Raw genomic sequence first — 27,423 nt, 5'->3', positions numbered from 1 at the left:
TTGAGTAAATTCACCTCCTTCCTGTTTTACATGAATCTATGTTTATAACTGATATAGAAGTATGAGGCTAACATTAATTATAAAATATTTAATATAAACAAATATAAGTACTGTGCTCTATATTGATACTTTAATTTTTAATATCTTATTTTAATTACTTTAAATTTTTTTTATTTTTCTTTGTCACGGTAGACTTTTTTGCATATTGGGGACAATAGTACAAGTGGGTACATCCCTGGGCAAAGGCAACATGAATACTCATTGGCAGGCATCTTGCCTTTGAGGCACCATTTCACCAACTGTCTCTTGTAGGCCAGCCTGGACTCGAATTCACAGAGATCTGCCTCCTCTGCCTCGCAAGTGCTGAGAATAAAGGCGTGCGCCAACACTGCCCGGTTATAAGGCATATACTAATATTTCTTTATATTGTTTATTTTAAGGTTACTCCACTTTGTTCAAACTCTATGCATTTGATTCGTGACTAATTTGATTAAGTACTGATAGAAAAATGTCTCTGTTTCTTATTTCACACATCTCACTATTGTATAGTCGGTGTTTGCTTATTTTTCTGGGTTTTCAGTATCTTCACTCTTCTGACAGAAGCAAACTCACCTTCTGGTTAAATGAGTCACCTGTCTGTCCTCACCTCTGAGGGTCATGTTGGGAGCTGCCTCCATCCAGCCTGCATTTCTGAAGTGTGGTTTGGAGAAAGACAATATTAATATTCTTTTGGAGCAAATAGTGATCATCTTCCTCAACATACTATAAAAATACACTGTATTTAGCATCCTGATGCTGTAATAATATAAGCCTTGGACAACTTTGAGGCAGATCACCTTCTCACACTGGGGAATGTGTCAAGTTTAGTATACAGAGATGATTAACAATTTCTATTTTTGCTCCACTATCACTTAAGTCTAAGGCCATCACACAACCTCCTGTCATTTTCATGTGGAAAATTCTAAATGATAACCTGACAAAGTTTGACAGCACATTTACTTCTCTGCTTACTATCCCTCATTCTCAAGAATAGTTTATCCTTATTGTGGACACAAATAGTCAATTGCTTCTTTCCAAGATTTTGGCAGGATAATCTTATAACACTGGCTAAAAAGATAAAAAAAATATCCTAAAAGAGATTTCTAGTCCTTACCCCCTGCTTTTCCAGTATATATCACTGCATTTCCAGAAAGAAATGACTTATTTGTGTCTTTGTACTATTATAGAGAAATACAAACTAATACATGAGCTTTCCCCCCAAAAAAACTAAGTCTGCACATCAGACTTTTGTACATTTTCAAAACTCTGTACATATAAGAGAACATGAATATTTACTTTATGCTTATTACCATCATTTCCAAATAAGTTTACTCATAAATGAATAAAATGTATATTTCCATGAACTAGTTCCTCTTATTAGAAAGTCTTTAATCTTATGTTATTTGTGGCTATAGTAAATGGTGATGTTTCTTTTATTTCTTTCTCAGCTCTTTTATCATTTGTATGAAGGAGGGCTACTGATTTTTTTGGAGTTAATCTTCTATCCTGCCACATTACTGGAGGAGTTTATCAGTTGTAGAAATTCCCTGGTAGGATATTGTGGGTCACTTATGTATACTATCACATTATCCTCAAATAGTTAAAGTTTGACTTATTTATTTAGAGTTTGTATCCCATTGATCTCTCTTTGTTTTCTTATTGCTCTAGCAAGAACTTCAAGAACTATGTTGAATAGATATGGTGAGAGTGGACAGCTTTGTCTTGTTCCTGATTTTAGTGGAATTATCTGAGTTTTTCTCCATTTAATTTGATATTGGTTGTTGACTTGTTGAATATTACCTTTATTATATTTAGATATGTTCCTTGTTTCTCTGATCACTCCAAGATCTTTATCATGAAGGGGTATTACATTTTGTCAAAGGCTTTGCCAAAATCTATTAAGATGATCATGTTTTTTTTTCTTTCAGTTTACATATATGGTATATAAATTGATTGGTTTTCATATGTTGAATCATCTTTCCATCTCTGAAATGAAGCCAACTTGATTTTTATTTTGATGTGTTCTTGTACTTGGTTTTCCAGGATTTTATTGAGTATCTTTTCATCAATGTTCATGAGTGAGAATGATCTGTAATTTTCTTTCGTAGTTATGTCTTTGTGTAGTTTGAATATCAGAGTAACTGTAGCCTCGTAAAAAATGTTTGGCAACATTTCTTTGTTTTTATTTTGTGGAAACATTTGAGGAGTGGTATGGGAAGTCCTTCAATATATTTCTTGCTTTTATTGGTTAATTAATAAAGAAGCTGGTGTGGTCTATGATAGGGCAGAGTAGAGCTAGGTGGGGGAAACTAAACTGAATGGTGGGAGAAAGACGGTGGAGTCAGAGAAATGCCATGGCGCCACAAAGGAACAAAACACAAGCACTACCAAGGACCTCGCTGGTAGGCAATGAGCCTTTTGGTAAAATATAAAATAATAGAAATGGATTAATTTGAAAGATAAGAGTGAGCTATGAATATGCATAAGCTAACAGGCCAAACAGCATTGCAATTAATACAGATTTCTGTGTGATTATTTTGAGTCTAGGCATCCAGTAATAAACAAACAACCTTCGCCAACAAAGGAATATAGGTATTAGCTCTTTTTTGAAGTTCTGGAAGAATTCTGTGCTGAAACCATCCGGTCCTGGGCTTTTTTTTCATTGGGAGACTTTTGATGACTGTTATTTCATTAGAGTTTATAGGTCTATTTAAACTGTTTATCTATTGTTTATTTAGTTTTGGTATATTATACCTATTCAGAAAACTATCCATGTCTTTTAGATTTTCAAATTTTGTAGAGTACAGGTTTTTGAAGTATGATCTAATAATTCTCGGTGTTTTTTGTTATGTCCCCCTTTTCATTTTTGATTTTTGTCAATTTAATATTCTCTCTCTGCCTTCTGGTTAGTTTGGCTAAGAGTTTGTCTATCTTGTTGATTTTCTTGAAGAAACTCCTTTGTTACTTTGATTTTTTGTATTGTCATCTTTGTTTCTATTTTAATTATTTTAGTCCTCAGTAATATAGGTAGATGGGGAAAACGAAACTGAATGCTGGGAGAAAGAAGGTGGAATGTAGAGTAGCCATGAAGCCACATCAGAGACAGATATTCTGAAACTTTGCTGGTAAGTCAAAGCCACATGGCAATACACAGATTGATGGAGATGGGTTAGTGTACGATATAAGAGTTAGCTAGAAATGTGCTTAAGCTGTTGGCCAAACAGTATTGCAAATAATATAGTTTCTTTGAGATTATTTCGGGAGTCCGGGCAGCTGGGAAAGAAACAAGCAGCCTCCTACAAAAAGTTGGCACCAACATGGCCAACTAAAAACCATTTACAACCTAAAAAGGTTTGGAAAGGAATTCTAGGCACAACACAAACAAAAAAACAAACAAACAAAAACAGAGTTAAGCACAGATTAATGCAGTGCTCCTTTAAAAAAGATTTTCATGATTCAGTGGTAGGAGAAAAAATGCCACACGGTTTTGAAACAGTGATTTCCTGGGCTGTGCTGCCAGTGCAAACTCTGGCTCTTTTAGGAGGCTGGGCATTTAATTGGGGTTTATGAACAGCATGTTACGAACTGCTTGATGACATGATATAGACCTGCTGTATACCTGGAACTAGGGCAATGTGCATGGCTCTCAGAGGCAGTGAATGAACTTCTACCATGTTGGACTGCTTGGAGTCAATAGACAGGACTGCAGAGTTGGTCCTGGCCACTTCCACTTAGAAAAAAAGGAAGAGACACTTCTGGTCAGAAAATGAGTACAGATATACAATACAGATTTAGATAAAACAGACCTCTAAATGGGTCACAGTACATTTACAAAATATACATAGGCTTAGCAGAGAGAAGAAAAAATAGACAGTAAATATAATATAAGAAGGACAGATGATCATAGATTAAAGGAATAAATATAATAAAATAAAAATAGCTGGGTGGTGGTGGTACATGCTTTTAATCCTAACACTCAGGAGACAGAGACAGGTGGATTGCTGTGAGAAAGAGACCAGCCTGATCTACAAGAGCTAGTCCAAGACAGGCTCCTAAACTATAGAGAAATCCTGTCTCAAAAAGAACTTAATAAATAGATAAATAAATAAAATAAATATGAAAATAAGTGACATAAAGACAAGAATATGCACAGAGAATTTAGAATATGTATATTATTGTGTTGTTTTTGAATTTTTTGACTGTAAATGTGCTAAGTACAGAGAAACAGTTCATTGTTTGAACTGCTAAGTTAAACCAACCTAAATATTTTAAAAATATCTTGACTTCAGAATTTTGGTATAAGGATATATTGCTTTGGAAAAGAGGTTCTTTTTTTTTTTTTCCACAGAAGATGATAACCTTGAGATTTCTTCCAGGCTAATGTGGTTTGGTGGACCAAGACATCCGAGAGTTATCTGTAAACGCCCCTAAAATTACTTTGTACAAAAAAAAGCAGGAAGCAGTTAGGAGAGAATTACGTGCAAATTCCCTAAACGATTGTTTATAAATGTTTATTTACATTTATAGGTGGATATACTATAGATATTTGCATTTGTATGGATCTTGGTTTATTGACGTGTATTTAATATCAAATTTGTTACATGTGTATTTCCGCTCTGGATTAAGGTTTTATGTGTGCAGCTCATTAAAATATGTAATGTATAATTAAGAAATATAGCTTGATAGAGAGTCATTTATAATGGTCAAGTTTATAGTCATGTTAGCTAGGTTTTTTTTAAATATATAGAGATATATTTTTGTTAGATAATTTTCAAACCTTTAAAGACATACAGAATACGACATTTAAAATGTTTTAAGAATTTATAATTTTCATGGTAATGAGACACATCTGATCCTGGCAGTGCCAATTACTTCAAGAGAAAGATGGACATTGAAGAGCCTCTTCATGGAGTTTGCTAGTCAGTTACCTGGACTGCTTGATGTTATGCTGTGTGAACTGGAAATGCAGGACCCACAGAGAAATGATTGCTGAACTTGCCTAAAGAAGATTAAATGGTCCTTCAAAGTTCCTGTTTCATGAAAGAGTCTTCCAGACATTATGTAGGACACAGAAAAATGTGACTTACAAACTTTCAATATAGACAAACTGTCTTTGAAATTTCCTGCTTCATGGCCTGTGGATGAATGTTGACAGAAGTTTCTGTCCTTCCCAATCCTGCAGTCATTCAGTCCCAAAGAAACACGCAGAGGTCTATATTATTTATAGACCTAGTAGCTCAGGCTTCTTATTAACTCTTATAATTTATATTAGTCCATAATTCTTGTCTGTGGTAGTCATGTGGCTTGGTACCATTTTCAGCAAGGCAATCATATCTTGTGTGCTCTGTGCCAGGCTTCCTCTGTATCTGGGTGATGACTGCAGATTGACCTTTCCTTTTCCCAGAATTCTCCTGTTCTCATTGCCCTGCCTCTATTTCCTGCCTTGTCTCCCTCCTTATACTTCCTGCTTGGTTACTGGCCAATCAGTGCTTTATTAATATAGAATTGACAGGGAACAAGCGATTGTCCCACAGCACTTCCACGCCACATTTTTTTTATTGCTTTATAAATAATAGGATTCAGAATTTCCACCTCCTTCCCTCTTCCCATTTCCTTCTTGCTCTCCCTCTCTGCTTCCTCCCTCCCCCTCCAGTCCTAAGAGAGGGCAGAGTAAACTGCCCTGTGGGAAGTCAAAGGCCCTCCCCCCTCCATCCAGGTCTAGGAAGGTATGCATCCAAACAGACTAGGATCCCAAAAATCCAGTACATGCTGTAGAATCAAATCCCAGTACCATTATCATTGGCTTCTCAGTCAGCCCCCATTGTCAGCCACATTCAGAGAGTTATGTTTGATCACATGCTCATTCAGTCCCAGGCCAGCTGGCTTTGGTGAGCTCCCATTAGATAAGGCACATTGTCTCAGTGGGTGGACGAAGCCCTTGCAGTCCTGACTTCCTTGCTCATTTTCTCCCTCCTTCTGCTCTTCAACTGGACCTTAGGAACTCAGTTCCAGTGTTTTGATGTCGGTCTCTGTTTCTATCTCCATCCATTGCCAGACAAAGGTTCTATGATGATATTCAAGATATTCATCAGTGTGGCTATGGGACAGGCCAGTTCAGGTACCCTCTCCTCCAATGTCCAAGGACCTAGCTGGGGACATCCCCTTGGACACTTCTAGAGTCAAGGCACTTGCCAACCCTGAAATGGCTCCCTTAATTAATATATCTTCTTCCCTGCTCCCATATCTGCCCTTCCTCCATCTCAAACATCCCACTTCCCCAAACTCTCCCCAACCCTCCTTTCTCCCTTCTCTCTTCCCCTCTCCTCTTCCCCCCACCCCACCCTCACCCCCATGCTCCCAAATTTTGCCCAGCAATCTTGTCTGCTTCCTATTTCCAGGAGAATCTATATATGTTTTATTTTGAATTCACCTTATTATTTAGCTTCTCTAGGATCATGAACTATAGGCTTAATGTCCTTTGCTTATGTCTAGAATCCACTAATGCGTGCGTACATACCATAGCCATCTTTTTCGGTCTGGGTTATCTCACTCAGGAGAGTGTTTTCTATTTCCATCAACCCTGAGTCAAATCTCCTTTGGTTAGCTTTTTTTCCTATTTTCTATAACAATTTCTAACCAACATTCTAAACAAAGGCAAATGCGTAATCCATTTTGGGGGAATGTGGTCATTGTTTTCCAGGCTACTTCCTGCTGATGGGAGCTGATGGGGGCTCTGATAATCTTATGGGGACCTAAAGAAAATTTTGAATTATGGTCAAATCCTGAATGGAATATTCTGTGAAGCCTGATCATCTCAGCCAGCAGTCTTGAAACTTTTCTGGATGTAGAACTCAGACAGCTGGGCCATCTGCTCTTATCAAAGATTTCTCAGGGATTCTTTCTTGATCAAACATGATTTTTCTTAAAGTAGAATGAACCCAATGTCCATCATTTCCTGTGGAAACAAAAGCAAAAACTCTTCTCCAATGTAACATATCTCTTGACTTAAATTTTGAAGTCAAAAGACTTTCAAAATAGATATTTGATTAATCTAGCAGTATTTACAATTTATAGTCAAATGTCTTTTAGCATCTTGTGCTCCTTCCTCAGGCATCAAACCATTCAAAGACAGCACATTAACATACAATATCCAGATTCTCTGTCTATCTTCCATTTTTATGTGGCTTTATTTTAATCTCTTCACATTTTAAAGTAATTTGCAAATAAATTTGAAAAATATGTCATTTATTAACCCAGGTTGAATCCATAGGGTTTGTTTTGTAAAGAAATGTGTTTAAGAAAATTTAACAATAAAAAATAAAGAAATGATATTTTGTGTGTAATTGATATAATATTCTTAAAATATTTTCATTTTCCATCATAAATTTAAGTACTCTGTGTGTGTGTGTGTGAGAGAGAGAGAGAGAGAGAGAAAGAGAGAGAGAGAGAGAGAGAGAGAGAGAGAGGCTGACCTTTGATGTCTTACTTACTGCCCTGTGTAACTCTGGTTATTGAACTCAGAGCTTGCCTTTTCAGCTAGCCAGTCTAGCCAGTTTCTTCCAGGCATACCCTTTTTCTGATTCCTGGGAGATGGGAAAATAGATGAGTCATCACACCCGTTGATGTTTTATAGTTATTTTGAGGATCTTAACTCCTTACATTTTTGTAAACACTTTATCAATTGGCTTATATCCCAGTTCACAAAGTCTACTTCTAATAATTCTACATAAAATAAATAAAATTCAAATTTCATTTAGTTACTTCTTGCTTAAGTCTACATATTTCATTAATTCATTGCACTTAGGATTTTTTTTAAATATTTATTTATTTATTATGTATACAGTATTGTCAGTATTCTGTTTGCATGTGTGCCTGCAGGCCAGAAGAGGGCACCAGATCTCCTTACGGATGGTTGTGAGCCACCATGTGGTTGCTGGGAATTGAACTCAGGACGTTTGGAAGAGCAGTCAGTGCTCTTAACCTCTGAGCCATCTCTCCAGCCCCCTGCACTTAGGATTTTTATTTATCCAAATACTCCCGATATCTTGCTAATGTAAAATAAAATAAAAGCCAGTTCAAGACTATATTCACACTATTCCAGTTATTCAAAGTGTACCACTTATGGGATTTTTCACCAAAGATAGTCTGTTAAGTCGTACACCATTCTTATTCATTCAAGTTCTGAAAAGGATAATTAGCATTTTAATAAGTTTTTTTTTTACTTATTAATCATGAATACATAGACTTTGTTCTTCTCTTACATAAAGTTTTATCTTTGTGAATCCAAAGATCTTTACTTACAAAGACATCAGGAGGATTGATCACTTGTTTTTCCTCAGTAATATCAATGTCCTTTGAGAAGTGGTATTTACAAAATTGTATGATTGCTACCTAAACCTTAAATTGTAAAAATAATTCAGTGAGAAACTTTTGGAGTAGGGAAAGTAAACATCAAAAGAATTCTCAAAACTAAATTCCTGATGTGAGAAATACTTTCAGTATTCACACAAAACAATGATCACAATTAAATGTTTGCTTGCATCAACAGATTGATGGAGAAATTAAAAAGCAAAGAATCTTCTGAAAAATAAATTTAAATTGAAGGGTGAAAATAATTTTAGAAGGAAATAATTTTTAAAAACCTGTTTGTCTATAGAGCATAAATGATCATCGTCATGATAAAAAAAAAAACACACAAAATAAAATTCACCTGACTGGATAAAGAGTATTTTCTAGTAAGGCAGCTTAAAGTTTGATTTCAATAGTTGAACGATAATGATGCAAATTGCATGTATTCCTGTCAGTTGTGATCAGCATATCTAATTCTGAGGTGTTGACAGACAGGGAAATAGGAGTGACACTTTTGTTTTCTTTCTACATTCCTTCATAACTTTAAGCATGTCTTTTATTCTAAAGGAGAAAATAAACCATTCCCTTCTTCTTTCTATGAAATCGTCATTCCTAAAGCTCTTTACAGACCACATTGCATACTTCCAGTCATCCTAATAGCCTTGTGCGTTAAAAGAATTGAAAAGAAATTGCATTGTGCAGTCAATTGTCTACGTTAAAGAGGCTGAACATATTGTGAACCACTAACTAAACACATTAGCACACATTTACATGTATCGATGCATACCTACTTGAGATAGAGGGAAAGAAAGTGTGTGGGCATTTGTGTGTAGGAGGGTGAGGCATTAGGTACTTTTTGATACTGTGGCAACTCTGAGTCTGGTGAACAAAAGCATGGAACACTGTAAATTATGTTCTGTTAGATCATTTAATCACTGACAAAGCAATTCAGATGAGTGATATTAATTATATGAAAACTTAAAAAAATAAAACTTTGATTCTTATGAAATATGATGAAAATTCTCATAAACAGTGAAAACTAAACTACTTCCATTTAAAATGATTTTGTATATGTACATTAAATGTATATGTAAACATTGAAATGAATTGCATTTGGTTTACATAATATAAATTCTAAATTATTAAAATTCTGTTAGTTATAGTCATTCAGAATGTTCAATATACATATATGTATGATAGATACAGATTTACATTGCTATATTTATGTAAAATAAATTCCCCAAGGAAAACTAATCAGATAGCAAAAGTTAGATAGCTTCTTCCACTGCTTTGTTTGTTCAATAGAGCTTTAAAATGCCTCTTAAATATTTTCTTCTAGCTTTATAAAGCTGAACTGCATGTTTGAAGCCACAGAACATATGAAAAAGCCAGGAACAAGTGCAAAACTGTAAGTGATAAGATATTTGTATGCCAGTACATGATACATTAATAATAATTCTTAATATTTATTAAATTGGAAAGCGTATTATTACCACTTGAATTCTGCAGTTTGGTTACTGAACAAATGAATAGGAAAGTTCAATACAAAAATTCAAAAGTTCATGCATTACTTCACTCACTTCTACAGGGTAACATGCATATAAAAGAGGAGGTAAGTTTTGTCTACACACTTTATTTCCCATTTTTCCTCCAATAATGTGGCAATGAAACTAGATTTTGTTCATTCCTGTGATGGGAACTACATCTTTGCATATAAATAGAACACTCACTTAAATGATCTCTGTAAAGTGTAGAGCATGAAATTGGCATCTTCCTGTAAAAAGAAGTTACAGTGCCATGCCTAAAGTCACAGGACACCCTCTGAGTTTCCCGGTTCCTAAGCTCATAAATGATCCCTTTCTTTTGCAAGCTGGGTCAAGCTACCACTGAGATATTCAAATTGTGATATGTCATGTTCAGGCAATAGGGAAGATTTTTTTTTTAATATTTTAAATTAAAAACATTTATAAAGAATATTATTCTATCCCCCTGTCAAGATTATTTGTTACATTCTTGCTATTATTGGAAAACAATAGCTACACTCTTCAACATTTATTTTGATCCCACTGAGCTCCTGTTTGAACAATAATGCTTTCTTGAATCTCATTACTTGGCGATGTGATTGTGATATTAGATTTCACTGAGAAAATCAACATAAACCTAACCAGAATTTATGTGTACTCTCTATACCTGCTTGTTTTAAAATGTCAAATAAATAATTTTTTCTCATGTGTTTTTTAACTATAAGATTTTGCTTATCAAGTACTTTTAAAACTTTTATTAATTTCAAAGGTTTTTTTTCTCTCACAATCAGGATCTATTGTAGGTTTTCTAGTTATATAATATTATACAAAATGTATTATGTTCTGTCTTACAGTTGATTAAATTCATTCATATGTCATGACAAAAATCGTAACTAAAAATTAAATAGATTTATCTTGTTATTTTGTCAAGTTAAACTTTTATAGATTTAGATGTAGGTCTGCAATAAATTCCTGCTTCCCTCATGTGTTTTTTACGGAGCAGTATGTTGTCAAACATTAAAACTATACTGTCTATTTCATTTCCTCTGACTTAAGAAGTATCACATGAATACTCTAAAGGTAGCAGGCTTGCATTCTTTGTTCCTAGCAATAGAACTATCAGGACATATTTCTGCTTTGGACTTGCAGTGGTAAAAACTGAAACAGGAGACTAATAAACTAATACCACCTGTAAAACTCTGCAGGACTATGCGCACAAAGGCATTTGCAAGAAACGTTCATTGCCTTCTCTGCCCAATCACTTTCTGACAATGTGCTACAGACAGTAATCTGTGTTTGCTTCCCTGCCATGGGTCTTTCATGCAATAGACAGTTGAGTCTGGGCAAAGGAAATAGGGCCCATCCCTCCCACTGCTTAGTAGATTCTCCTCTCTGCTTGATTTGTAAGGAAGGAGGAGAGGGAAGACTGATGCAGCAGTGAGCACAGTGGGAAACCGAGCCAGAGAGGTTAGAACTTGCCATATCCACACATAAGTGCCTATTTGAAAACATATTTCTATTCTTTTATATTAACAATAGAACCATGAGGACATATCCCTTTCTAGTTCTTGCAGGGCCCTGGGTGGTAAAATTTCTGACAAAATGACTAATAAACTCATTTAACTGACTGGTTCTTAAATCTGAAATAATCCTGGGTCTGCTGGAGGCTTCCTCACTGTGTTATCCCTGATGCTGTCTCTGCTTCTGCTTCATGTGAGCCTTGTTTTGAAACAGCTGCCTCTCCACAAGAAATTCAATCACCTCGAGAATGTTGGAGGAACATTGAAGATTTGGGAATCAGTTGGGAAGATGCCCTAGTGCAGCAATCTGCACTATGTTATCTGGTTTCTTCCTCCAAAGACATGTCTCTTTTTTCAACCTCTATCTGTCCCACACCTCAGGTCCTAAGTTTTCATTTTATTATGCACAGTTTCTCCCTTTCGGCCATTCTGCCCTGAGCTGTTGCCCCATAATTTCCTGAGGCTAGGCTGAGGTCCACCTAATCCCTCACAGGTGTAAACCCTAAGAGTTCCACCCCTTCTCAATGGTTGACCCATAGTCAGTCAGAATCACCAAGCCAAAGAAATCTCAGGCTGAGTGTCACCTTGTCAAGTCCCCAATTGCTTCTCCCTATTACTTTAAGATTCAATGAGACTGTGGAGCTGTCCCTTTGTGGTTTTCCCCTGTAAAACTTGCTGCTGTCCCTGCATTGGGGACGCAGTTTGGAGCCCGAGCCTTGCCGCTTTCTTATTATCGTTTTTCTAAATAAAATTTTGGCTCACTCTAACCCAGTCTTCAACATGTGTTATTCTCAGAGTCTTGGACACTAACAATCAAAAACTCTTTCTGTTGCCTTATGAATTAGACTCAGGAACTTTGAACTTGCTGTTCCTTTGTCTGAAATGCCTATAGAAGAGAAATCTGCATAAATTACTCCCCATTTGGGTTTTTTTTTTTTTTTTTTTTTTTTGGTTATTCGAGACAGGGTTTCTCTGTGGCTTTGGAGCCTGTTCTGGAACTAGCTCTGTAGACCAGGCTGGTCTCGAACTCACAGAGATCCACCTGCCTCCCGAGTGCTGGGATTAAAGGCGTGTGCCACCATCGCCCGGCTTTACTCCCCATTTGATGTGTTTCACAGTTCAATTCTTGTATCATCTTAACAGGGAATACAGCCCAAAATAGAAAACTATCTTTATGTTAAGGAAATAAACCCTTGCCTCCTCTAATATTCTTTGAGTCGGAGTGTTTTAATGCCAAACAACACTGTGATTAATCAACATCCATTATTTAGACAAATCAAGGTAAGAACTGAAGGATAGGAAACTCGAGGCAGTAACCATAAATGAACGGGCCTTCTTGGTTTGCTTCTTTGCTTATCATGACTAGAGTTCTTTCTCAGCTTAGCCTACGGAAAGGGGTAACCACAGTGGATGATATGACCCTCACATCAATCATTAATTAAAGTAATTCCTTATAGACATGGTAACAGCAAACCTCATCTGGTCATTCTGTTAACACAGAATCTCTCGAATAATTCTAAGCTGTGTAGGCCATCATTCACACCCTATATTCAAACAAAATGAGAAAAAGACAGAAAAGTAGAAAAAGAGAAGAAAAAGAAGAATAGATTTTTAAAAAACTACTAGAAAGTACATTTTAGGTGCTATAATATCTGATAATATAAATAATTTATTACTTCCAGGTGCTGAGAAAATTACCAGTAAATAGTAATTATGAATTTTATAGCTTTCTAGAGAGATGTGAATAATATTAAATACAATATAAATAAATATTAATTTCTATTCTTCTATTGGTAGATATTATGAAATCTTAGGAAAAATTTTCAAGAAAATAGCCTGAGACAAGTATTTCTCTTAGAGATATTAATTAAAGGAAAGCTCTCACACAGGCACAAGGAAATTTGAGCAAATAATGAAGAAAATGTCTGGAAAGAATATGAATCTCAGGTAAAGAGCAGCATAAGTACTATGTGTACTGACTAGCTGAAGGCAGTTATGTGCTTCTGACCCTGTTGCACTTCCCACAAACAACTAAATTATTTCCTTTAGAGGGAAGTGATGACTTCCCATCATGCAACATCTACATCTGTTAATGGATGAGTCTGTCCCTGGTAGTGGGATCTGGAGAAGACACTAATAGCTTCCATTAAAACTTCTGAAATGACATCAAAATTTCAGAAGTTTAAGGAACTGGTTAAAGAGTTAGAAAAGAATTCACAAATAGTTCCATTTATTTAGTGATAACTCATTATTCCTATCCTCATTCTATCTTGTCATTGAACTGCAGTTTTAAATTGGTGATCACACTCAATTTTGTAGCCTCCTAGGAATCCCTGAAATTCAGAGAGCATGCTGAGGGATGGTGATTGATTTCTTTCAGATTGTTTACTTGAAATTTCAAGGAGTTTAACCGATGGAATGTCATATTCAAATGAAGCCTTATTGCTTCATGAGGAAACAGCAATTAGATCATTGTCTATGAGGATTAATATTCTGAAGCCCTACCTTCTAAAAAACATATAGCTTAGGGAACTAAAGCCAAAATAGCAGTCAGGACATCCTGGGCCATTGATCAACATTTTTATCTTTGTAATATAATTCTATTAAATCAATCTGCCAATAATGATAGTTCTCCTTTCACTTATTACCTAAATATATGATAAGTAGAATACATTTCATGATTTCAATAGCCCATGTTAATATATGATAGACTGAAATACATTTAATGATTAAAGTGTCAACATATACAAAGCACGTCATAAAGCATCTGAAGAGACAGATAAACAGCAAAAATAGTCTCATGGATACTGAGAATGCAGGATGATTTCAAAATTCATTGAAAATGATTAAAAATATGTAAAAATTTAATTTCTTATGCACCCCTTTGTGGTTAATTGTGTAGCCCTTCAGATTTGCAGAAACTGAATTGGTGAAATAATTTTAATGGTTACAGGAATGATGGTTTGCATTCCTGAATATTTTCAAACAATTGCAGGAAGAGAGTATTATAGCTAATATTTACACTAAGAAAAAGCCATAAGACTGTAAGATAAACTAACCATATACGTAAGATGAGTTGATGTGATGAAAATATCAGAATGATTATACAAATATTCACAATATATTGGCAAATAATAATTGTTACATAACAAATTAGACACCTTTACCTCTACAGAAAAATAGAATGAGGTTTCCCAACTTTATTTCTATAAGCATTTTGGGTAAATTGTTCTTTATTATAGAAGACTATATTTTGTACCATCGATTGTTCTATAATTTTTTTCATCTCTGTTCCCTAGGTGATAGCAAGCCAGGGTATCATCAGACACTAAGGCAAATTGTTGCAACCAAAACAATCTCTTTCTGCTATGTCACATGCTCATGAAATATAAAATCATGTTGAGAACTGGGAACATAAAAATAAACATGAGACCTCATGGTATTCATCAATTTTTCTACACTTATTGAATAGACATGTTATTCTTTGGGAGGCTGGTGATATGGTCTCAAAGACTATTAGGAGGTAAAGACAGCAGGTAGTATGGGGAAAGATATGAAAACTCTCATGGGCCCATCAATATAGTCACACTTCCCAAAATACATCTGAAAAGAAGATAAGAAAATCATATACATTCCCAGGTTTTCCATCTTATGAAAAAGAAAACATTGAAAGTTTTCATTAATATTAGTATTATCTTTAGAACCAAGCTTCTGTTCTTTATCTCTGGCTCTTCTTTAACTCATTCTGGACTCTAGGCCTTCTTTGAAATTTCAATCCTCCTCTCTCAGTCTTCTGAATTCTGGGTCTACAACTGAGAGTCTCTATAATCAGATTTTCCTTCCCTTCATTTCTTTTCTTTTTTGTTTCATTTTGAAGCAGAGTCTTGTTAAATATCTCATATTAGCTTGTAATCCTTGTAATCACATTCCTCTGGGATCTGACTCCTGAAGACTGGGATGATAATCGTATATTACCATGACTTGCTTGCCTTCGTTGCTTTTTATATGAAAACAAATCATGGTATGATAGTGTGGGGATCAAAGCCTGAATGGATAGTAGTTGAACTACACTTAAAATTTAAAGGCCCCTCCCTTATTCAGTCAAATAAGTGGTTCTAATATTTTGCATTAGCCATTCGTACATGACTAAAACATTTAATCTATACCCTTTTACTAACACTCAGTATAACTATTGGATAAGCACAAGCCTTTCATTAGCAGTATATTTAAGAATTAAAATGTGAAATAGGGAATTTTGATTTTTCTTCCTTTATCCCATGAAAATGATATAATAGAATTCCCAACAGATTTAGACATCAAAGTTTTAGGAAAATTTCCTTTTAGAGTCTTAACGTTCTCTACATGTTTTCCTTCAGACACAAACTTCCTTTATTTTTGGATATTTGGTTCCCATAAATGTTAGTAAGGGAAAGGTATTTAAATGTCATTATAATGTTTTCCTCCAGAGGCAGGGACAGAATTGATAACTGCATAGTAAAGGGAATGTCTTTCTGGAGCAATTAACAACAGACTAAGCAAACATGTAAAAGCTTCTGGCTTGAAGAACAAATTTAAATAAATTTTTTAAAGTTTAAGGTTTTCTAATGAAGGTATCATCATACCCCCTTCTTTCAAACATAAAGTAAAAGAAACACTATGGTATTAGCACAAAAATATTCACTGATATCAATGTGTATTATAGAAGGTGTAGAATTAATCTCAACATCTACTAGCAACTGGTTTTCTACAAAGATTCTGAGAACATCTAAAGAATGGGCCCTGCCTGATTTTTTCCCACATATATTGGCTTCTCAACTGGTGTTGTCATTTAGTAGGTTTAGTTTAGTATTTGAAGATATGGGCATGTTTAATGTACTTAACCATTACACAATACTTATGTGTATCATACATTACTTGGTGTACCTTATATATTGTATAATGTTTTATATTTATGTGCACAAGAAAACGTAAATTTAAAGCCCATTGGATTCCTGGAAAAGACTTTCTTGTCTGTTGCAAGGACAACGGCAGCCTTCATCTTAAATATGATCCAGGGTAATGAAATGAGAACAAGATAATAACAAGAATTACTCTTGCCCATGTATAATAGACTTCTTTATCTCTATGCCAAACCTGTCTTCATTCATAAATAAAACTCTGTTGAGATTTATATTTTTATCTACAATATTGGTTCTCTGTGTGAATACTTCTCAAAATCATGGAAAGTGTAGTGACAGTTGACCCTTGCTTCCATGATACATAGACTGAAAAATTCATACCTAAAGACTCAATCACTGTACATGATCTATGAAACTTCCATTTCTGATTTGTCTCTATTCCCAAAAATCTTCTTATTCTGTCTCTAACTCTGTTTCTTTGTTTTCCATCCACTATCTACCATTCTTCTGTGCCTTCACTCCCATCTACCTGTCATTTCTCATTCTCCTGTACCTACCTTTCTACTAGAACCCAAATACAATAAAGAGATAATAGATTTAGCAAAAGGGTCAGTATCAGTAAGATGTGCATTTGGAACATCAAGTATTTTTTTTTTTTTGATTTTTCGAGACAGGGTTTCTCCGTAGCTTTTGGTTCCTGTCCTGGAACTAGCTCTTGTAGACCAGGCTGGCCTCGAACTCCCAGAGATCCGCCTGCCTCTGCCTCCCGAGTGCTGGGATTAAAGGCGTGCGCCACCACCGCCCGGCCATCAAGTATTTTTTTAAAAATTAGAAAATTGTTTAAAACCCTCTCTTGCTTTTGAAAGGCTTTTAAGTTGCATTGTCTAATACTCATATGCAATTACTTTACATATAGTAATTTGATCTAGCATGATGGAGGAAGGTCATTGGCTAATAAAGGAACTGCCCTGGCCCATTTTATTGGTTAGAGGATAGGTGGGAGGAGTAAACAGAACAGAACTCTGGGAGGAAGAGGAAGTGAGCTCAGAGACGCGACAGCTCTCCTCCTGGGAGCAGACGCCTGAGAGAGACGCCATGCTCCCGGCTCCTGGGCAGACACAAGCCATGAAGCAAGCCGCCAGGTTAGACATGCTGAACCTTTCCCGGTAAGACCAGTGCTCACCGATTATTAGAGATGGGTTGATCGGGATAACAGAATTAGCCAGTAAGGGCTAGGGCAGAAGGGCCAAGCAGTGATTAAATGAATACAGTTTGTGTGTTGTTATTTCAGAGCATAAGCTAGCCGGGCAGGTGGCCGGGGTGCTGGGAACGAAGCCCTGCCACCCCATTACTACAGATGGCGCCCAACGTGGGGCAACTGAATCCACTGAAAGCCTGAGAAAGCTTGGGAAAGAGTAAAGCATGTTTTCTTGGTAGCTGCCATTTCTCGGTTCTACTCTGCTTGCTAGAGGCAAGCAAGCGCTCTCATCTAAGAGAAGCTTCCTGACTCAGCTTTAGCTGCAAAACCCTGCAGCTCATTAAGAGGTCCTGACACGAAACACTTAAATGATGTTGACGAAAAGCTGAACACATGCTTTTCGGTTTTCAGCCGTAGCAGGAAAAAAGCTGTGCCGTTTAAAAATGCCAGCTTTCTGGGCTGTCCTGCCAGGGCAAACACTAACTATTTGAGGCAGGAGGGCCGGCTACCGAGAGAGGACTTGAGTGTTGTCTGTTGTAGCTCACTTGCTGGCAGGGACCTTGAAATGCCATACAGTTGTTGCAGTACACATGGCTATAGCCTGTATATCCGCCATGAGGCTAGAAAGCTAAGGAATGGACTGGATCTAGCTGGCAAAGCCACGCCTTTAGTCCTACTGAGATTGCTTGGTAAATTAAAGATTCATGTGGTCAGAAAAAGAGAGATATACAGTAAAGAGAGATTCAAAGACAGAGAAAATTTCTGAATGGTTTAAAGTGTTAAAAATATATGCAGACTAAAAGTTGAAGTACTTAAAGTAAAAAACAAAAAAAGGAAGAGAGTTGTTGTGTGTGGTAGCACACGCCTTTAATCCCAGTGCCTAGAAGGCAGAGACTAACAGATCTCTGTGAGTTCAAGGTGTAGTAGCAAACTCCTTTAATCCCGAATGCCTGGGAGGCAGAGACAGTCGGATCTCTGAGAGTTCAAAGACAGCCTGGTCTACAGAGTTACTTCAGGTCAAAGATACAGAGAACCTGTCTCAAAAAACAAAGAGTTAAAAGTAAAAATAAACAAAATAGAGGTTAAAACAAAGCAGCACAAAGATGGAAAATACACAGAGAATTTTGATACTGTATGCTATTATGATCTCTTTAAATTATTTGAATGCTGAGGAAGGAGCAACAGCTGCTAAAAGATATTTATTTATAAATGCTGCTGAACTAATCCAACATAGATATTATGATGCCTTGACTTTGAATTTGGGATCTAAGGACTTGATGCTTTGGAAAGGAGTTTCTTATTTTGTTTTCACAGAGGATGAGACCCTGTTCATTTCTTCTATTCCGATTTGGTATGATGGACCACGCCCTCCTGAAGGGTTCCAGTGAACATCTTCAAAAAATTGCTTCGCTCAACTGCCAACTGAGATGAAACTAGCACACAGGTTATACCATGAAAGACCTAATTAACGACGCCCCCATTCAGCAGGAAGCAGTTTGGAGAGAAATAACTGCGCCCATGTTCCCAAATATGGTTTATAAACGTTCTTTTACATTTAAAGGGGGATATGATATAGATATGAATAATTTACATTAGTATAGCTTTTGCTTTATTGATAGAGATTTAAGGTCAATTTTGTTATATGTATAAGTGTTTCTGATTTTGATTAAGGTATTGTGATTGTGTAGTTCATTTAAAAATGTAATGTATAATTAGGAAATATAAGTTGTTAATAGATAATCATAAATAATAGTCAAGTTTGTAGTCATGTTAGTTAATATTTTCTAGATGTGCGTAGATATATATTAGATAGGCATTCTTCATGTCTTTCAAAGATTACAGAATAGGACATTTAATGTTTTAATAACTGAGGACTTTTCATGACAATGAGACACTCTGCTCCTGGCAGCACCAATCTACTTCAAGAGGAAGATGGGCATCAAAGAGGATCCTTATGGAGTTTGATAGCCATTTGGGCAAGAAACTGCTCTTGCCTGGACTATTGCATAAACTGGACACAGAGAACCCGCAGAGAGAGGACTACTGAACTTGCCTAAGGTGAGATGATCTTTCGGGGTTCCTGATTCATGAAAGAGTCTATGAGACATTCTGCAGGACACAACAGATAGTGACTGAACTGACTTTGAATTTTCCTGCTTTATGGAAATGTCTGCTGGATACCATGGGCCTAAAGGCTGAAGATGGATGCCCCAACGGTACAAAAGAACTTTGGGTGACTGTCCAGGCAGCGAGATGTCTCTGTCATTTCTAGAGTTTTAAAAGTTACTTTTTTCTTGTTTGTTTAGGTAGTAGTGTATCTTTCTGGAGTCTTTGATGGAGTTAAGAATAGTTAGTTATAGTTATAGTTTTCCTTAGTTATGATAAAGATTATTGTAACTTTTACTTGATAACTGTTTTGTTATATGTAATTTTGCTATGTTAAAGCCTTTTTTTTTGTTTAAACCGAAAAAGGGGAAATGATGGAGGAAGGTCATTGGCTAATAAAGGAACTGCCCTGGCCCATTTTATTGGTTAGAGGATAGGTGGGAGGAGTAAACAGAACAGAACTCTGGGAGGAAGAGGAAGTGAGCTCAGAGACGCGACAGCTCTCCTCCTGGGAGCAGACGCCTGAGAGAGACGCCATGCTCCCGGCTCCTGGGCAGACACAAGCCATGAAGCAAGCCGCCAGGTTAGACATGCTGAACCTTTCCCGGTAAGACCAGTGCTCACCGATTATTAGAGATGGGTTGATCGGGATAACAGAATTAGCCAGTAAGGGCTAGGGCAGAAGGGCCAAGCAGTGATTAAATGAATACAGTTTGTGTGTTGTTATTTCAGAGCATAAGCTAGCCGGGCAGGCGGCCGGGGTGCTGGGAACGAAGCCCTGCCGCCCCATTACTAAACTAGCAAATTGTCTAAATGTTCTCAAATACTTGTTTTCCAGGAGAAGGGTTATTTTCCATCCATCTCTTTACTGGGGCTGCTCTCTAATTTGTAGTAACTCTCTCCATATAGATACTTTTAGGCTAATATTACAGGACTCGAGATTGTCTCTTTGGTTTGACCAAGCTGAGTAATGTCTACAAAATAACAGATTAAATTCCTGCAGTTAACAAAAAAATAAGAGCAGGATGTAAATAACCATTTTCTGTTGTCTTTTGCTTTTAGGTTGGGAAGGTTCTACTGTCTAGCTTCTCTGTAGTTTGAAGCAATTACACAAAGAAATAAAGATATTTCTCTTAATATCTTCTCTTAATATCTTTCTCAAGCCATGAAGGCTTTATATTATGAAAAGATACTTATTTACCCCACACAACAGTACAACATTGCTGAGTAATTCACACCTCAAATCAACAAAAATATGAGGGATAGGAAAGTCTCTAGACATGATAAAAACAACTAACTTCTAGCTTCTGAACCATAGGTTTTTTTCAATGACAGCTTCATTTATTTAAAGAACTCTATTCTTTCAGTCATTCAAATATCCAGAAAGCAATGGTGATTCGTAGTAAGTGTTAAAACTTCTAACAGGTGGGGGACAAGAAAAAGCAAAAACCAAAATCAAAACAAGCAAGAAAGCAAACAAATAAAGAACTTTTGCTATAATATCTTGCCAGGACTGATTTTAAAATTAGCAGCTTAATTTCATAGAGCTCACAACAGCTTCGTCTATATCCTTTTTCACTGGAGAGGGAAAAGATGGTCAGGGTCTTACAGGTTCTCTCCACTATAACATTTAGCCCCCTCTCTCTGAAATATTACTGACCTGTATGGCTGTAATTTTACACTTTCAAGATTATATATGCTTTTTATTGTTTCACACTTTTAGTAAATAGAGATTATCATCCCTTTTCTAGTTTCCTTGAGTATTCTGGTTTATTTAGATCATATATGTAATTTTTTTTGATATTTTTGAAAAGCACAATATTTAATCTATTACTCTTAGACCATTATAAAAAGGTTATATACCAAATAAGTGCTTGCCAAATCTTTTCAAAATGATGTGGGATTCCACTCTGTATGTTATGGATACCATTGGTTAATAAAAAAACTATCTTGGGCCTGTGCAGGGAGCAGAGGTTGGCAAAGAAAACTAAACTGAATGCTGGGAAAGAGAAGGTGGAGTCAGAGAAAAGTCATGAAGCCCCCACCAGAGACAGACGTGCTGAAACTTTGCTGGTAGGCCACAACCTCATAGTGATGCACAGATTAATAGAGATGGGTTAAACTAAGATGTAACAGTTAGCCAATAAGATGCTACAGCTAATGGGTCAAGCAATGATTTAAATAATATACTTTCTGTGATTATTTAGGGGCTAAGCGATCAGGAACTAACTAGCAGTCTCCTCACTACATAAAAATTAGTGTAGAAGCACTTTCAAGAATGGATCAAGCTCAACTTTTGCTTCCACTAGAGTAAAAATAAAGGCGGGTATGAAATCAAAAGAATTCATCCTGTGTCCTTTCCTGAGGAACACAGCTAAGAAGACTCCAAATTAGTGGATCATAATTAAAATTTGAATAATCTTTCTAAGGGGTCTACTGGATGACCACGGGGGTTGAGTAAATCAAACTATATAAATGTGACGTCAATTTAGCTGGTTTGTCAGGTGATCAATTTTGTTCTTATTGTAAAAGAAATTTGCATAAAGTCAGGCTACATTTAGTTCAGCACATAGAGAGCTTCAGCACATAGAGAGCTGAAAACTACAAATGTGAGGCTTCTTCCAAGGTTAGGAACTCTTAGGAAAATTCCACTCTAATGCTAAAGCTGGGAAGATTCAACATAAATTAATGAGATTAGCCTTCTGCAGAAGTGACCCATTCTAACAGATGGTTTCTAAATGTGAAAATGATTACACAAGGGTACTTCTCAAATCTCATTAAAGAGACTAAAATAAAGCCAATGTAACATAAACTGTGACCTAATTAATTGTTACTTCTGCAATGTAATTCAGCAGAATGTTAAGACATACCTAAAGTCTGCTAAGAGGAAACTAAAGAGAAACAAAAAGACAGATGTTGACATATATATCCATGTCATTTACTGAATACCTACTAATGACCAAAGCATGTAACATATATATTAGAGTGGCTGGTGCAAAGAGAATAAAAATGGCAAATATTTATATTGCATTACAAATATTTTCTTGTAATAGAAGATTAGATCAAAATATAAGATTTTATTAATTGTGCTCCTAAAAAAATCTTTTAATTTCCTCCAGTGAGGTTTTTTTCATAAAACTAGAATTCATTAACAAGCATATATACATAATTTACTTTTGTTTTTGCTTAATTATAACATATATAATTTAGTCTTTAAAATATAATAAATAGGAGGCATCTGGGATGCAGCTATAGACCAAGCAATAATGATTATATACAGATATATTTTTTTGCTAATTTTACAGAATGCAATTAAAGATACAATAAAATATAAACTATAGCTGTTAAATTAAGTAAAAGTATGTAGAAAAATAATTTTTATTTGGCATTTAGAAACAGATGATTGGTCAGAAGTTTGTAATGGGTAATACAAGCTAGTTCTAAAATGAATGAATTAGCTCAAGGAGACAGGAAAAAAAGCAATCTAATTTATGGGTAATAAGGCAGATAAGAACACACAATGAAAAGCTGTAAAATGTCTAGACTATAACTGGATTGGAAAAAGGAATATGTTTAGAGAAAAGCTTGAAATAAGGATACTATTCATTACAAATCAAATATACACAATTTTACAGAATGCAAAATATACAAACATTTTGAGTTATTATGTTAAATGGAGATCATAGTTTCGATATCTCCATGTACAGTTATAGAATTGTCTTGTGTCTTTTGAAACAAATATTGTTAATTTGATGAATGAACTAACATGTAAAAGTTCCTCTATAAACTGACAAGGAAAATACAGATTCTTAAATACTGAGATTCAGACTCTGGTCCCTTGGTGGACTCACATCGTGGAGTTGTAATATAGCAGAGAGTCGTTGATAAATGCTTTATTCATGCTTTTTTAAATCGAGAATAAGATAAAAATGAAGCTAAATTATCATGGAATTAAAACCTAAACTTAGTTAAACTATGATATTATAACTGAAATAATTCTTGATTAAATGAAATAAATTTCTCCTCAAAGCTGCTAATAATAGATAATTACTTTTTTGTGCTGATAGTCCCCTTAGTATTCTGAATTTCTCCTACTATGAGATAGAAATATCACTTCATTGATTTATTTTTAATGTAAGAATATATCCTTCAATAATAAGTTTTTAAAGTATATTTTTATTTGTACTGAATGTTATTTCTCATTTGTGTCAGATAAGGAACTATTCCTGACCTCCTCTCCTATACTGGCCTAGAGCTGACACATTACTCACAGGTGTGAGCTCATATGGTAGCCCTACACCAAATTGTAACTATGTTCAAACATCTCTTACAAAGCATCCAAGAACATTGTGATCGTGTGCATATTTGGCATTTTCTTTGCCCATCATTAATATCCCAGGCCGTTACTTCATCTCCATGCCAGAAATTATGCAGCTTTCAAAGATGTATTATTGAATGCATTTTATATTCTACTAATGTAATAGCAATAGCTCTAATTCTTGTGGTATCCTTATTCACAAACAAAAGCAACACAGAAAGTTTGATTAAGTTGATAGGTCAGCTATCGATATATTGACTATGCCTTTCTAGAAGGAGAAATTTCAGTAGTGAGATAAGAAGTTTGAGTATGCTCTAAAAATCAAGAGACAGCATATTATTTTAGCAAGTACTGAAAAAGTGAGAAACATATATGAAAGTGTTCATACTCATTGTGTTTAGAAGATACCAAACAGAGACCTTAGAACCACAATACAATACAATTCTCTTATTTAAAAGATTCATTTGGTGAAAGTTTGCTATAACAATGTAATGTTATGAATGTAATACTTAGAATTTCAATAATTTAGAGAAATAGTTGTTCTGGAAGATGTACCATTCCATGTTAATGCCATAAAATAATTTTGAATGATTCAAGTATAATGGAAGTCAAAATTAATCATTTTTCTTTTACTACAGTTTAATATATATTCTGTTTGAAATGATTTATGGTATTAGCAGTAGCACTGTTTGAAAGACTCATTAGAAGACAACACTTCTGACAGACTCAAGAAAATAGAAACAGCAACAGTGCATAATAGCTATTAGACAAGTAGTGAGACGGTAAGTTCCATACTGTTTCAGTACAGGCATGTTCTGTAGCAATGCTGAGTAATAGCAAGCTTCTTTCTTTTCACCTCTGGGCCTCTACAGGATATGAGGTCTGAAATAGTACTAAATATGACATCAGTGAGAATTGACCAGCATCACACAGAACATTGGTATCTCCTAGGAGTCTATCTCAATACTGTTTTCTCCAATGTATTTGAAGGAATGGCAGACATCATATGGCAGTCTATTGTTTCCATAATGGATACTTCCTTTATACATTTAGACCAAGTGGTATCACTGTTTAAGCCATTCTTTCTGTCCAATACAGACCAGCCTATTATGTACATACTTCAGTTTTCCAGTAGTCTATATGACAACTAACATCTCCTTTTCTTTCTACCCTAAAACTGAGAATTGTTTGCTTACCATAGTATCTCAGGAGTAAATTTTCACTGAATATTCAGAATATCCTCATGCCAGCACATAAGTAGGTTTAGGATGTGGGAGTGCCATATTTCAATCTGTTGATTTCATTGTTTAAGCAATAAAGAAACGGCTTGGCCCTGTGGGTGGAGTAAACAGAACAAAATGCTGGGAGGAAGAGGGAGTGAGGTTAGACTCGACAGCTCTCCTCTCGGGAGCAGACGCCTGAGAGAGATGCCATGCCCCGCTCCCGGCATGAAGCTCCGACCCAGGATGGACTAGGCTAGAATCTTCCCGGTAGGACCGGTTCTCACAGATTATTAGAGATGGGCTAAATTAATATGTGAGAATTAGCCTAGAAGAGAATGGGCCAAGCAGTGTTTAAATGAATACAGTTTGTGTGTTGTTATTTCGGGGCATAAGCTAGCCATGCGGGCGGCTGGGGTGCTGGGGATGCAGCCCCGCCACCCTTATTACTACAGGTATAGAACTATTGCTATATGTATTTATTGTTATAAATATGTGAGACAATTCCCTTATGAGGATAAATCAATTTAAAGATCTCACTCTTATGTTATGGTCATTGCTAAGTTTTAAATAATGGTTTCTTTTATAAATTGATGCTAAACTTAACATCTAATAAAAAATTGCCTGGAGATAAGGCCTTGAGGATGGAGTTAAATCACAAGAACTAAATTTTATGAATAATATTAAACACTTCTATATAAAGAATAAAGATCCAAAGAAACATTTCCTAATCTTTCTAGATTCTGTCATATCAAGATACTTCTACATCTGTTCCATAAGACAGAGGAATTTTCCAGCCTGAAACAGAATAGGAAGGATCTATTTTCACAATGCAAATGTTTTTTTTGATTTTTTGAGACAGGGTTTCTCTGTGGGTTTGGAGCCTGTCCTGGAACTAGCTCTGTAGACCAGGCTGGTCTCGAACTCACAGAGATCCACCTGCCTCTGCCTCCCGAGTGCTGGGATTAAAGGCGTGTGCCACCATCAATGCTAATTTTTATCTTTCAAAAGGCACAAACTAAAAACGAAATTGTGACCAGATAATGACTTGATCCCAAATCTTAGTTTCTCTAAGATACTGAAAGACCTTTTATACTGTGTGAATGATTGACAATGAGCTAATCTCCTTAAAACAATCACTGATACAAATTCTGTCATTTAATTGTCATTGATATAACCAAGCCTGTCTTGGACCAGTATCAGTGAACATTAGGAGCCTACCCACTTGGAGGATAGCAGCCCTGCCCCTTAGGTTCTTCCCTACATCTGGTTGCTGGGCTTTAGCAGCCACCATAATACAGAAGTCAAGAACAGTAGGCTATATAGGATAATTTGAAAGCAAGAAATAATGGAAGTAAATGCATACCATATGAAATGCCAACCTTATAAGCCCATTGTCATAGCCTCTGACTCAACCCCTGATGTCTAGGCATCCTTAAGAACTGCTGTCTTTACAGTGGTACCTACCGGAGTGTCCAGTGTCAACTGCTACAGATTTCAGTTTTTCCAGAGTCTTCACTGCAGTCAGTTATACCAGATGCCTGTATACGCTTCAAGAAATTTCACCTTAGCATTGCCACTCCCCTGTCACCTAGTGGGATCTTAAGAAGCACCTTCCATTTTTGGAGCAGTCAAAAATGATTGTGCAGCACAGACTGGCATTTTGGAGTAGCTATTGCAATCACTGCACAATGTGCAGGTACAGGTCTCATCACTAAACGGGAGGTATGGAAAACTCTCTTTAAACCTATCTCCCCTGTGCACAATACAAATTTCAAATATCTCAAAGTTAGTTTAGATATTTTTGTCTATTTTTGATTTGTATTCCTAATTAAGCAAATTAAAATCATTCTGCTAGGTACTAGTGTCATTATGGAACATGTGTCCTAAGAAAAATTAAAGTTAAGAAGCTCCCAAGAACACCTATGAGTTGCAGGAAAATGTTTAGAACACTGAGATCAGTGATGGAAGTAGCTACTGAAAGTACCAAGAAGTGGAGTTGTGGGTAGATCTGCTAATCCTGACAGTTTAGAATCACTGGAATTCAAAGTATGAAATTTTATAATGGCTTCCTGATTTCTGAATAAGTCAAGCAAAAGAGCCATCAGTTAACAACAGGTTTATGGTAAGCCCAAATAAGTCGGTGCCTGATCATGGACTTCTCAACCTTTTTCTTTATAAATAACCCAACTCTTGTCTTTTTCACTGTGGCACACACAGAACTCAGTTGCCCTCTACTTAGGGAGAGATTC

The sequence above is a fragment of the Microtus oregoni genome, unplaced genomic scaffold (assembly GCF_018167655.1).
Source record: "Microtus oregoni isolate MIOR12 unplaced genomic scaffold, Mior012 000030F_ref0000283, whole genome shotgun sequence".
NCBI classification, from domain to species: Eukaryota; Metazoa; Chordata; class Mammalia; order Rodentia; family Cricetidae; genus Microtus; species Microtus oregoni.
This window is presented reverse-complemented; position numbering follows the sequence as displayed.